A 14,957-nucleotide genomic window follows, 5' to 3' on the forward strand; every position below is an offset into this window, starting at 1 on the left:
TATCTCATTGTGGTTTTGATTTGCATTTCTCTGATGGCCAGTGATGGTGAGCATTTTTTCATGTCTTTTGGCTGCATAAATGTCTTCTTTTGAGAAGTGTCTGTTCATATCCTTCACCCACTTTTTGATGGGGCTGTTTGTTTTTTCTTGTAAATTTGTTTGAGTTCTTTGTAGATTCTGGATATTAGCCCTTTGTCAGATGAGTAGGTTGCGAAAATTTTCTCCCATTCTGTAGGTTACCTGTTCACTCTGATGGTAGTTTCTTTTGCTGTGCAGAAGCTCTTGAGTTTAATTAGATCCCATTTGTCAATTTTGGCTATTGTTGCCATTGCTTTTGGTGTTTTAGACATGAAGTCTTTGTCTATGCCTATGTCCTGAATGGTATTGCCTAGGTTTTCTTCTAGGGTTTTTATGGTTTTAGGTCTAACCTTTAAGTCTTTAATCCATCTTGAATTAATTTTTGTATAAGGTGTAAGGAAGGGATCCAGTTTCAACTTTCTACATATGGCTGGCCAGTTTTCCCAGCACCATTTATTAAATAGGGAATCCTTTCCCCATTGCTTGTTTTTGTCAGGTTTGTCAAAGATCAGATGGTTGTAGATATGTGGCATTATTTCTGAGGGCTCTGTTCTGTTCCATTGGTCTATATATCTGTTTTGGTACCAGTACCTCCATTTTAACAGGGAAAAAATAAAACATGGCTACAGATGTAGACAGGGTACTGTATAGATTTGGTGGCGGTAAGATGAAGGAGCTCTCATCTGATAGCTTCTGTTTTTTTCAGTAATCTATGGGATGAGGTCATCAGCTGAGATTTCTTGGGGACAATGGGAAAGTGAGGAAGATGGAGGAGAGAGGGCGAGTGATGAAATAGTCATTTTAGAGACAGAGAAAGTGTTGACCATGGCCAGGCGTGGTGGCTCACGCCTGTAATCCCGGCACTTTGGGAGGCCAAGGCGGGCGGATCACCTGAGGTCAGGAGTTTGAGAGCAGCCTGGCCAACATGGCAAAACCTTGTCTCTACTAAAAAAATACAAAAAATGGCGAGGCGTGGTGGCAGGCGCCTGTAATCCCAGCTACACAGGAGGCTGAGGCAGGAGAATTGCTTGAACCTGGGAGGCGGAGGTTGCAGTGAGCGGAGATGGTATCATTGCACTCCAGCCTGGGCATCAACAGTGAAACTCAGGGGGGAAAAAAAAAAAAGAAAGAAAGAAAAGAAGGAAAGGAAGGAAGGAAGGAAAGAAGGAAGGAAGGAAGGAAGGAAGGGAGACAAATGGCCAGACAGCATTGAGAGCGTATACCCATGGATTTTAAAGTGAAATCCAGCTACCCAGTTGTGTGATTTTTCTCCAGCACCCTTCAGCTACTTCAACGCAGGCATGGAGAATTGAGTTCATCGAGGGATGAGATACAGCAGGGGGAGAGGAAGTAAGGAAGTTGAAGGTATTTGGAAGGGAATGATCATAATGATAGACCAGGAACTCTAAGCTGGACATGAAGAGAAGTGAAAATAAAAAGGAACTTGAAGGAGAGTAAGAACGGTAATAAGTAGGAGAAAGTGCTGGCAGATGGGCATCTACGAAAAGGTGACATTTAAGCTGAGACCTAAAGGATGAAGAGCCAGCTCTGTGAAAAATGAGGGAAGAGATTTCCAGGAAAAGGGAATATCAAGTGGTAAGTGAATAGGTGATCATGACGCGTTCAGATGCTTCCTGCAGTGGGAGCCCTTGTGGAGGTAAACTGGAAGAACGGATGGTGTCGTAGAGTGGGATATTGGGCATTGAGATTTGGGGGTAGTGCAATATCTGATAACCCAAAGTCTAGGTAGGTGATGATGGAGTGAGTGAAGTGGAAGAAGCAATTGTTAGAGGTCTCCTCGTCACCCTGTGGATGTTGAATTCACCAATGATATCAAGACTTGGAGAGGACATACCCATTAGGGAGGTTATTATTTAAAAAAATGAAAAACACAGAAAATAATAAGTATTGGAGTGTTGGCCAAACTGTGGAGAAATTGGAACCTTTGTGTATTGCTGGTGGGAACATAAATGGTACAGCTGCTGTGGAAAACAGTATGATGATTCCTCAAAAAGTAAAACATAGAATTACCTTACGAGGAGGAGGAGCCAAGACGGCCGAATAGGAACAGCTCCCGTCTACAGCTCCCAGCATGAGCGACGCAGAAGACGAGTGATTTCTGCATTTCCATCTGAGGTACCGTGTTCATCTCACTAGGGAGTGCCAGACAGTGGGCGCAGGTCAGTGGGTGAGTGCACCGTGTGCCAGCCGAAGCAGGGGCGAGGCATTGCCTCACTCGGGAAGTGCAAGGGGTCAGGGAGTTCCCTTTCCAGGGATGACAGACAGCACCTGGAAAATCGGGCCACTCCCACCCGAATACTGTGCTTTTCCGACGGGCTTAGGAAACGGTGCCCCAGGAGATTATAGCCCGCACCTGGCTCAGAGGGTCCTACGCCCACGGAGTCTCGCTGATTGCTAGCACAGCAGTCTAAGATCAAACAGCAAGTTGGCAGCGAGGCTGGGGGAGGGGCGCTCGCCATTGCCCAGGCTCGCTTAGGTAAACAAAGCAGCCTGGAAGCTTGAACTGGGTGGAGCCCACCACAGCTCAAGGAGGCCTGCCTGCCTCTGTAGGCTCCACCTCTGGGGGCAGGGCACAGACAAACAAAAAGACAGCAGTAACCTCTGCAGACTTAAATGTCCCTGTCTGACAGCTTTGAGGAGAGCAGTGGTTCTCCCAGCACGCAGCTGGAGATCTGAGAACAGGCAGACTGCCTCCTCAAGTGGGTCCCTGACCCCTGACCCCCGAGCAGCCTAACTGGGAGGCACCCCCCAGCAGGGGCAGACTGACACCTCACACAGCCGGCCAGGTACTCCAACAGACCTGCAGCTGAGGGTCCTGTCTGTTAGAAGGAAAACTAACAGAAAGGACATCCACACCAAAAACCCATCTGTACATCACCATCATCAAAGACCAAAAGTAGATAAAACCACAAAGATGGGGAAAAAACAGAGCAGGAAAACTGGAAACTCTAAAAAGCAGAGTACCTCTCCTCCTCCAAAGGAACGCAGTTCCTCACCAGCAACGGAACAAAGCTGGACAGAGAATGACTTTGACGAGCTGAGAGAAGAAGGCTTAAGATGATCAAATTACTCCGAGCTACGGGAGGATATTCAAACCAAAGGCAAAGAAGTTGAAAACTTTGAAAAAAATTTAGAAGAATGTATAACTAGAATAACCAATACAGAGAAGTGCTTAAAGGAGCTGATGGAGCTGAAAACCAAGGCTCGAGAACTACGTGAAGAATGCAGAAGCCTCAGGAGCCGATGCGATCAAATGGAAGAAAGGGTATCAGCCCTGGAAGATGAAATGAATGAAATGAAGCGAGAAGGGAAGTTTAGAGAAAAAAGAATAAAAAGAAATGAGCAAAGCCTCCAAGAAATGTGGGACTATGTGAAAAGACCAAATCTACGTCTGATTGTTGTACCTGAAAGTGACGGGGAGAATGGAACCAAGTTGGAAAACACTCTGCAGGATATTATCCAGGAGAACTTCCCCAATCTAGCAAGGCAGGCCAACATTCAGATTCAGGAAATACAGAGAACGCCACAAAGATACTCCTCGAGAAGAGCAACTCCAAGACACATAATTGTCAGATTCGCCAAAGTTGAAATGAAGGAAAAAACGTTAAGGGCAGCCAGAGAGAAAGGTCGGGTTACCATCAAAGGGAAGCCCATCAGACTAACAGCGGATTTCTTGGCAGAAACCCTACAAGCCAGAAGAGAGTGGGGGCCAATATTCAACATTTTTAAAGAAAAGAATTTTCAACCGAGAATTTCATATCCAGCCAAACTAAGCTTCATAAGTGAAGGAGAAATAAAATACTTTACAGACAAGCAAATGCTGAGAGATTTTGTCACCACCAGGCCTGCCCTAAAAGAGCTCCTGAAGGAAGTGCTGAACATGGAAAGGCACGACCGGTACCAGCCACTGCAAAATCATGCCAAAATGTAAAGACCATCGAGACTAGGAAGAGACTGCATCAACTAACGAGCAAAATAACCAGCTAACATCATAATGACAGGATCAAATTCACACATAACAATATTAACTTTAAATGTAAATGGACTAAATGCTCCCATTAAAAGACACAGACTGGCCAATTTGTTAGAGTCAAGACCCATCAGTGTGCTGTATTCAGGAAACCCATCTCACGTGCAGAGACACACATAGGCTCAAAATAAAAGGATGGAGGAAGATCTACCAAGCAAATGGAAAACAAAAAAAGGCAGGGGTTGCAATCCTAGTCTCTGATAAAACAGACTTTAAACCAACAAAGATCAAAAGAGACAAAGAAGGCCATTACATAATGGTAAAGGGATTAATTCAACAAGAAGAGCTAACTATCCTAAATATATATGCACCCAATACAGGAGCACCCAGATTCATAAAGCAAGTCCTGAGTGACCTACAAAGAGACTTAGACTCCCACACATTAATAATGGGAGACTTTAACACCCCACTGTCAACATTAGACAGATCAACGAGACAGAAAGTCAACAAGGATACCCAGGAATTGAACTCAGCTCTGCACCAAGCGGACCTAATAGACATCTACAGAACTCTCCACCCCAAATCAACAAGATATACATTTTTTTCAGCACCACACCACACCTATTCCAAAATTGACCACATACTTGGAAGTAAAGCTCTCCTCAATAAATGTAAAAGAACAGAAATTATAACAAACTGTCTCTCAGATCACAGTGCAATCAAGCTAGAACTCAGGATTAAGAATCTCACTCAAAACCACTCAACTACATGGAAACTGAACAACCTGCTCCTGAATGACTACTGGGTACATAACGAAATGAAGGCATAAATAAAGATGTTCTTTGAAACCAATGAGAACCAAGACACAACATACCAGAATCTCTGGGATGCATTCAAAGCAGTGTGTAGAGGGAAATTTATAGCACTAAATGCCCACAAGAGAAAGCAGGAAAGATCCAAAATTGACACCCTAACATCACAATTAAAAGAACTAGAAAAGCAAGAGCAAACACATTCAAAAGCTAGCAGAAGGCAAGAAATAACTAAAATCAGAGCAGAACTGAAGGAAATAGAGACACAAAAAACCCTTCAAAAAATTAATGAATCCACGAGCTGGTGTTTTGAAAGGATCAACAAAATTGATAGACTGCTAGCAAGATTAATAAAGAAAAAAGGAGAGAAGAATCAAATAGATGCAATAAAAAATGATAAAGGGGATATCACCACCGATCCCACAGAAATACAAACTACCATCAGAGAATACTACAAACACCTCTACGCAAATAAACTAGAAAATCTAGAAGAAATGGATAAATTCCTCAACACATACACCCTCCCAAGACTAAACCAGGAAGAAGTTGAATCTCTGAATAGATCAATAACAGGAGCTGAAATTGTGGCAATAATCAATAGCTTACCAACCAAAAAAAGTCCAGGACCAGATGGGTTCACAGCCGAATTCTACCAGAGGTACAAGGAGGAACTGGTACCATTCCTTTTGAAACTATTCCAATCAATAGAAAAAGAGGGAATCCTCCCTAACTCATTTTATGAGGCCAGCATCATCTTGATACCAAAGCCTGGCAGAGACACAACAAAAAAAGAGAATTTTAGACCAATATCCTTGATGAACATTGATGCAAAAATCCTCAATAAAATACTGGCAAACCGAATCCAGCAGCACATCAAAAAGCTTATCCACCATGACCAAGTGGGCTTCATCCCTGGGATGCAAGGCTGGTTCAATATACGCAAATCAATAAATGTAATCCAGCATATAAACAGAACCAAAGACAAAAACCACATGATTATCTTAATAGATGCAGAAAAGGCCTTTGACAAAATTCAACAACACTTCATGCTAAAAACTCTCAATAAATTAGGTATTGATGGGACGTATCTCAAAATAATAAGAGCTATCTATGACAAACCCACAGCCAATATCATACTGAATGGGCAAAAACTGGAAGCATTCCCTTTGAAAACTGGCACAAGACAGGGATGCCCTCTCTCACCACTTCTATTCAACATAGTGTTGGAAGTTCTAGCCAGGGCAATGAGGCAGAAGAAGGACATAAAGGGTATTCAATTAGGAAAAGAGGAAGTGAAATTGTCCCTGTTTGCAGATGACATGATTGTATATCTAGAAAACCCCATTGTCTCAGCCCAAAATCTCCTTAAGCTGATAAGCAACTTCAGCAAAGTCTCAGGATACAAAATCAATGTACAAAAATCACAAGCATTCTTATACACCAATAACAGACAAACAGAGAGCCAAATCATGAGTGAACTCCCATTCACAATTGCTTCAAAGAGAATAAAATACCTAGGAATCCAACTTACAAGGGATGTGAAGGACCTCTTCAAGGAGTACTACAAACCACTGCTCAAGGAAATAAAAGAGGATACAAACAAATGGAAGAACATTCCATGCTCATGGGTAGGAAGAATCAATATCGTGAAAATGGCCATCCTTCCCAAGGTAATTTACAGATTCAATGCCATCCCCATCAAGCTACCAATGACTTTCTTCACAGAATTGGAAAAAACTACTTTAAAGTTCATGTGGAACCAAAAAAGAGCCCGCATTGCGAAGTCAATCCTAAGCCAAAAGAACAAAGCTGGAGGCATCACACGACCTGACTTCAAACTATACTACAAGGCTACAGTAACCAAAACAGCATGGTACTGATACCAAAACAGAGATATAGATCAATGGAACAGAACAGAGCCCTCAGAAATAATGCCACATATCTACAACTATCTGATCTTTGACAAACCTGACAAAAACAAGCAATGGGGAAAGGATTCCCTATTTAATAAATGGTGCTGGGAAAACTGGCTAGCCATATGTAGAAAGCTGAAACTGGATCCCTTCCTTACACCTTATACAAAAATCAATTCAAGATGGATTAAAGACTTAAATGTCAGACCTAAAACCATAAAAACCCTAGAAGAAAACCTAGGCAATACCATTCAGGACATAGACATGGGCAAGAACTTCATGTCTAAAACACCAAAAGCAATGGCAACAAAAGCCAAAATTGACAAATGGGATCTAATTAAACTAAAGAGCTTCTGCACAGCAAAAGAAACTACCATCAGAGTGAACAGGCAACCTACAAAATGGGAGAAAATGTATGCAACCTACTCATCTGACAAAGGGCTAATATCCAGAATCTACAATGAACTCCAACAAATTTACAAGAAAAAAACAAACAACCCCATCAAAAAGTGGGCGAAGGACATGAACAGACACTTCTCAAAAGAAGACATTTATGCAGCCAAAAAACACATGAAAAAATGCTCACCATCACTGGCCATCAGAGAAATGCAAATCAAAACCACAATGAGATACCATCTCACACCAGTTAGAATGGCAATCATTCAAAAGTCAGGAAACAACAGGTGCTGGAGAGGATGTGGAGAAATAGGAACACTTTTACACTGTTGGTGGGACTGTAAACTAGTTCAACCCTTGTGGAAGTCAGTGTGGCGATTCCTCAGGGATCTAGAACTAGAAATTCCATTCGACCCAGCCATCCCATTACTGGGTATATACCCAAAGGACTATAAATCATGCTGCTATAAAGACACATGCACACGTATGTTTATTGCCGCATTATTCACAATAGCAAAGACTTGGAACCAACCCAAATGTCCAACAAGGATAGACTGGATTAAGAAAATGTGGCACATATACACCATGGAATACTATGCAGCCATAAAAAATGATGAGTTCATGTCCTCTGTAGGGACATGGATGAAATTGGAAATCATCATTCTCAGTAAACTATCGCAAGAACAAAAAACCAAACACTGCATATTCTCACTCATAGGTGGGAATTGAACAATGAGAACACATGGACACAGGAAGGGGAACATCACACTTCGGGGACTGTTGTGGGGTGGGGGGAGGGGGGAGGGATAGCATTGGGAGATATACCTAATGCTAGATGACGAGTTAGTGGGTGCAGCGCACCAGCATGGCACATGTATACATATGTAACTTACCTGCACATTGTGCACATGTACCATAAAACCTAAAGTATAATAATAATAATAATAATAATAAAGATTTTGGCATGTCCTTTTTAAAAAAATAAAAAAAAGTGAAAAAAAAAAAAAGAATTACCTTACCAATCAGCAGTTCCACTTCTAGGTATGTACCCGAAAGAATACAGGGGCTGCAACAGATATTTGTACACCCATGTTCATAGCTACATTGTTCACAACAACCAAAAGGTAGAAACAACCCAAATATGCATCAACAGATTAATAAAATGTGATACATACATACACATTTTATTAGTCTTAAAAGGAAGGACTATTAGTCTTAAAAGGAAGGAAATTCTGACACATGCAGCAATATGGATGAACCTTGAAGACATTATGCTAAGCAAAATATGCTAGTCACAAAAAGACAGGTATCGTATGATTCCTCTTATATGAGATACCTACAGTAATCAAATTCATAGAGACAGAAAGTAGAATTGTGGCTTCCATGGGTTGAGAAGGGAGGGGTAATGAGGGATTACTATTTAATGGGTACAGAGTTTCAGTTTGGGAAGATGAAAAAGTTGTGGAGATGGATGGTGGTGATGGTTGCATAATAATGTGAGTGTACTTAATGCTGTAAAACTGTACTTCTAAAAATGGTAGGCTGGACATGGTGGTTCACACCTGTAATCCTGACATTTTGAGAGGCTGAGGTGGGTGGATTGCTTGAGCCCAAGAGTTCAAGACCAGCCTGGGCAATATGGCAAAACCCCATTTCTACAAAAAAATATAAAAAATAGTCAGGCAGGGTGGCACACGCCTGTGGTCCCAGCTACTTGTGTGTCTGAGGTGGGATTGCTTGAGCCTGGGAGGTCAAGGCTGCAGTGAGCTATGATTCTGCCACTGTACTCCAGCCTGGGCGACAGAGTGAGACCCTGTCTCAATCAATCAAATCAATCAATAATAAAAATGGTTAAAATGGTAACTTTTATGTTATGGATATTTTGCCATGAATTCTTTTAAGGACTGGAAGGAAAAATCACATGTGACTGGGAACTAAAGTCCTCAGTGAATGTGGGACCAACTTAGGAAATCTGTAGATAACAATGAGGAGAAAGAGAGTGGTAGAGGTGGGCAGCAGGCAGGTTCCTCAAAGACGCAGGATATTTTGCAGAAAGAAGGAGGAGTAATGGCCTGGAGGCAGCATTGGCAAGCAAGGAGGACACTTATCTCACCTGCAGGTCCCGGAGGACTTGAATTTTGCAAAAGAAAAACAAAACAAAGCAAAACCAAAAACCCCAGTTTCCATTTGAGAGGGCTGGTGGGGAAGTGGTGCCCTCAAGGAATACACAGGTCTCAACTGGGAAAGAAGGTGAAGGACACTTTCTGAGAATAAATTGAGGTTATAGGAGAGTTTGTTGTTGACTGAGAGTTCCAGTGGACACACTGGAAGGATTTGAAAGGGAGGAGAAAAATGGGATAAGAGTGTAAACAGACTGCTATGGGGAGGAGAGTCAGGGTTCTAAGGACCAGAGGCAAGTAGACTTCTTTCTGGTGGTGACTGAAGTGAACAGAAAGGCAAGGCCTTATGGGATGAGTCTCACATATGGGAGGGTGGGCTTAGAGGCATGTAGAAAGCCAGTTCTGGGGCTGGAGTCTCTGATAGGTGAGCCGCCGGGTCGGGGGGCTTCAAGGGAGGCTGCTTTTACAGACAGCATTGAAGCGGCCCTCAGTTCACTTAGGGAAGAGTAGTCTGCTGAATCCTCCTACGAAGCCTATCTCATTGCCTTCTAGAAAACTACTTTAGGCTGGGTGTGGTGGCTCATGTCTGAAATCCCAGCACTTTGGGAGGCTGAGGCGGGCGGATCACTTGAGCCCAGGAGTTTGAGACCAGCCTAGCCAATATGGCAAAACCCTGTCTCTACTAAAAATACAAAAAAAAAAAAAAAAAAAAAAAAAAAAAAAGCTAGGCATGGTGGCATGCACCCGTAGTCCCAGCTCCTGGGGAGGCTGAGGTGGGAGGATCATCTGAGTCCAGGAAGTCGAGGCTGCCGTGAGTTGTGATGGTTCCACTGGGCAATGAGAGTGAGACGCTGTCTCAAAAACAAAACAACAACAACAACAACAAAACCCCTACTTTATGCACAGGTCCTTGGCACAAATTGTGGAAGATGATTTGCCCTGGAGTTAGGCAGACCTGGGTTCACATTTTGGTGCCACACAATATATATAGTTGTATATCCTTCAGCAAATTACTTAATCTCTCTTCCCAAATCTCAGTTTCCTTATCTGTAAAATGGACATAATACCACCTAGCTCATGAGGTTATTGTGAAAATGGGGTGACATAATTTGTGGACAGCACCTGGAGCATAGTAAGTCCTCAATAAATGGCAGCTGATATTATTGTTTTCGGCACTGTCCCCTTTTTCAGCATTTTGCTCACTTTTCTCCCAGATGCCACTGTTCTCAGGCTATCCTTTTGCTGACCAAACTCTTCAGCTGGACTTAAACAGCGCCCCGTCTTTCAGATCTTCTCTCTACTTTTCCTCAGTGCAACCATATCTGTCTTATTTCATGTCAGTTTAGAGCCCTCCCTGTTCTCTCCTGGGGTAAATCTGATTTAACCAGCAAGTCCTTTGTTTGCATGAATTTATGTGTCCACAAAAGATAACATCTGTGTTTTAACCCAGGCCTTCAATGCTGTAACCCAGTGGAATAAATGTACCTCAGTTTTCCCACCTGACTGTAGCTCTTCTGTTGTCTAAAAATAGCACTCTTTTCAGTCCTGGCTTTTCAGTGTGGTCTATGGACCAGCAGCTTGGGCACGACCCTGGAATTTGTTAGAGTCTCAGACTTTGCTCCAGACCTACTGCATCAGAATCATTTTAGCAATACTCCCAAGTGATTTGTATGTACTTTAAAGTTTGAGCAGCACTACTAGAATAAGGAGCAGCTAGCCAAAATAACAAGCAAGTATTCCTTTACAGGAAGAAAGGTTTGTGCCCAAGCTCCTTACAAAAGAGCACCCAGAGCAGCTACTTCACAGCACTGGGGATGGGCTGCCATCTCTGCCACCAGGGGAATGTTGCATCTCATGGGGGCCCAGTTGCTAGCCTGCCATGCTGGATCTCTAGAGCTTCCAGTAGAGTCAGGCTTCTGTTACCGGAATCAGAGGGCTAATTGGCCCCACATGGTTCCAAATCCTGCCAGTCTTGAGGGGAGTGACAAGACTCCCCAAGGAGCCAACCAAATGTAAAGAAAAAGGAGCCAAAGGCAAAGAGGGCTGGAGAACTAAAAGTGGATGCCTGGAAATTTAGCTGTTACATTTCCATCTTCCTGCATGAAAGCACAAGTAGGCAGAGCATCAGCTTAGAATCATTCCATATTCTTCTCGGTTCATTTGTCCTTTAGCCACATCTGCCTAGCAACAGTTGTTAGCATGAGCTCGAGCTACCAGTCTCTCTTTGGACAGTGATGGAGGGATCAGTTTAGCCCACGGAGGAATCAGGGCATCCAGAGGGAGCCAGGTTGTCTGGTAGTTGGGTCAGGGAAAGAGCTGCCGGGAGAATGAGCGGACAGAGTGCGTTGCGGGGCTGTCTCTTAGAGGCAAGGAGTTGGGGGTAGGGCTTCGGCTGTCTGAAGTGGGTGAAGTTTATATTTGGCTCCCCTTCTCTGCTCCTCCAGCCACCCTGAATAATGCTATCAATAACGTCGCCACCTCTACATTTGTGTGATATGCTTAACCTTCCTAAGTGCTTCTGTAACCATGATCTCATTTCGTTCTCCCAACAACGCGGAGTGAACAGGCTCAGAGATAGGTTAATTATGATGTGGGCTGAGCATACAGGCTGGGCTAGGACATAGAGTGCTGCTGACTGTAGGGTTGGGGCAGCTTGCAATGGAGACTCTGGATAGCCGGAGGGTCCAGGACCGTGAGTGGGAGCAGGTAGGGGGTGCTGCAATTGTGGGTCCTAGCATAGAGATGTGGCCCCAGCTGGGCCACCAATGTGCTTAGCCATTGTGGGTCTGTGCCTCTTCATCTCCTACCTAGAAGGCTGGGATGGAGGAGGAACAGTCACCTAGCCTATTTGGCAGGACAGAGGAGATAATGGATGTGAAAGCATCTTTTCTCAAATGAAGTAATGAGTGTAAAAATGAAAAGAACCACACGAATATAAAGTGTTGTTATCATTAGGCAGAAGAGAAAGGCTAGGCCTTTACCCAGGTCACTAAATAGAGAGTGCAAGCCTGGCACAAGGTGAGGGAATGCCTTTGGGGACTTTGGTAAGAAGAGGAGAGAATGAAGGCACTACATACTTTGGGGCAAACAACAGAAGCAAATAGCAGACCTCAGAAACAAACCTCGTGGGGTGGCGGGGGGTGGGGGATAAGCATTGGCTGCTTCACAATTTTGTTCAGGGATTCCCTATTTGAAGGGACCAGAAGCCAAATATCTTTCAAAGTCAAATTGCCTGTTTCCCCCAGGAGGATAGTCATGTGACCCATGGACAGCTGAGCTCCTGTCATCCATCACTGCTTGCCTTCAGTGTCACTCCCAAGTCTCCAGGCACTTAGCAAATTTCAGAGGGACTGAGCTGCAGACACTGAAAAAGGCAAACCCCAGGAGGGAAGGAATAACTTCCATTTGAATTGTGAAATGGCCTTCTGGTCTGTTAATGGAGGTGTTTTTCCCCTGTCCCAAGATACCTGGGAGGGGTGTGAGGAAAGGGCTGCTTGCAGAATTGAAGGCAGTTAAGGGCAGTTAGTCCAGCTCAGTTAGGGACAACCCAGGGATGATTGTGCTCCAGCCACACCTGGAGACATGCCTGCACCTATGAATCACATAGCTGGGCCACCTGCAGGAAGATGGAATGCACCTATGGACAGAGTTTGGTTCTTGCCTCTCTCCCCAACTCTGCCCTTTCTTGGCCAGCGAGTACAATCCCCACCTCCTCCATGGAGTCTTCTCCAGCTTCTCCGCCCCATCTTCTGAACACCCAAGTTGGAACTTAGTTGCAGATCTCATCCACCAGTCTCAGTTAGCACTGTAATTGTCTTGTTCAGTATGCACACTTGTCTTTTCTCCCCCAGCTAGACTGAAAGCTCTTTGAGGACAGAGACCTGTCACTTCTCCTGTGTCCCCCACAGTGCTGGACTGTCTGAGTAGGCACTTGATAAATACTTGTTGATTAATTAATATGAGTCAAAAGAGTAAAGCAAAGCGCTTGTGTCACAAAACGCTGTTTGCTTATTGATTCCTCTGGCTCCAGGAGTGCCCATTTTCTTCAGAAGTGGTAGTACCTCAAGGCCCAATGGAACCTGAAATGTCCTCTGCTTCAAAAAAGGAAAAAGGGGCAAAGGGGAGGCTGCAGTGGCAGGGATCAAGGGGGAGCGCTGAGCGTAGGACAGTATCCCAAGCGCTTCTGCAGTACACCTGTGTCTGTCTTCCTTGCCGGAGTTCCTGTTCCCCACGCCACAGTCTGCACAGCCTTCCCTGGCTGATGCCCATGTCGGAAATGAGCTGGTGCCATCCCAAGAAGTCCTTTTAGTGCCAACAAGTTCGGGTGGCAGGAAGCAAAGGGCTCATTTTCCAAATAGCCCTAGGGGTGAGGCAAGACGGCAGCTGCAGGAAGATGTTCTCTGGCTCCCTTCAAGGACAAGCTCCTGCCTACCACCAGGAGCCAAAATGAAAGAGGCGCCAGCCTGTGGCCACCCTCAGAGGGTCCCTGTCCCAGGAGGGTGCCTGTCCAGGACACTAACCAGCCACGTTCCAGCTTTGGAGTGACTTTCTATTGAAAAGTGACCATTTATCTTAGTGGTGTGAGAGGGAAGGAGCAAGTTTCTGAATTTGCCTTCCAGAGACTTGACCTCATCCTAGCATCCCCTTCCACCTCCCGAAGGGGTGACAGACAGACTCCAAGCCAGTGTGAGGTGTAGCCAGAGAGATCTCATATGATAGAGACAACTTCAGAGTTCTTTGCTGGACTATGAATTTCTCTTTTATACAATTATTCTAAATCTTTTCCCCTTCCCCTATAAATAGTCCTAAAGCTTCTCTCTAATTACTGAAACTGTGTCCTGATAAATAACCTAAATGGTTTGAAGCATTTGCTGCTGATGAATTTGATATTCTTAGCTAATAAAGAATTGCATTGCTCTCGGCTGGGCGCGGTGGCTCACTCCTGTAATCCCAGCACTTTGGGAGGCCGAGGCGGGTGGATCACCTGAGGTCGGGAGTTCAAGAACAGCCTGGCCAACATGGTGAAACCATGTCACTACTAAAAATATAAAAATTAGCCAGGCATGGCAGCACGCACCTGTAATCCCAGATACTCTCCTGGAGCCTGAGGCAGGAGAATCGCTTGAACCTGGGAGGTGGAGGTTGCAGTGAGCCGAGATCGTGCCACTGCACTCCAGCTGGGGCAACAGAGGGAGACTCCATCTCAAAAAAAAAAAAAAAAAAAAAAAGAATTGCATTGCTCTCAGAGTGTCAAAACCTCCTACTTCTTTTACAAACCTTATACTAGTTTCATTAATTAGCTACTGGCCCTCTGTATCTTGTTCCAAAGGGCTCTGCCTGGAACTATAATTTTAGCAAACACACATACTGAGGCTAGAAAACTTAAACACGTCTATCTAGAAGGCCTAAAAGTCTGGGGCTGTAGTGGTGCCTGATGAGCGAGCTAAGGCTCTGGATCACTTGGCCCTGGCCCTCTCTCCTCCATCTCCACCTGCCCTGCCCTTCTCCTTGACCATCCATTCCTCCTTTTACCTTCTTCCTTGGCCTTGGCACCAGTGCTATCACAGGCCTCAGGGTCTCTACACCCTTACCCTTCAGTGCTCTTCATCTGAATACTACACTCAGACCCCTTCTTGCTTGCAGTATG

At 44.4% G+C, this 14,957-nt stretch overlaps 1 protein-coding gene across 5 annotated transcripts in view; it reads left to right on the forward strand.

Annotated features, from left to right (window-relative positions):
• Positions 1 to 14,957, forward strand: part of FRMPD3 (FERM and PDZ domain containing 3) — a 161,030-nt gene that overhangs the window by 66,375 nt on the left and 79,698 nt on the right. The gene's annotated exons all lie outside the window — the stretch shown is intronic.

The sequence above is a fragment of the Pongo abelii genome, chromosome X (genome assembly GCF_028885655.2).
Source record: "Pongo abelii isolate AG06213 chromosome X, NHGRI_mPonAbe1-v2.0_pri, whole genome shotgun sequence".
Classification (NCBI taxonomy): Eukaryota; Metazoa; Chordata; class Mammalia; order Primates; family Hominidae; genus Pongo; species Pongo abelii.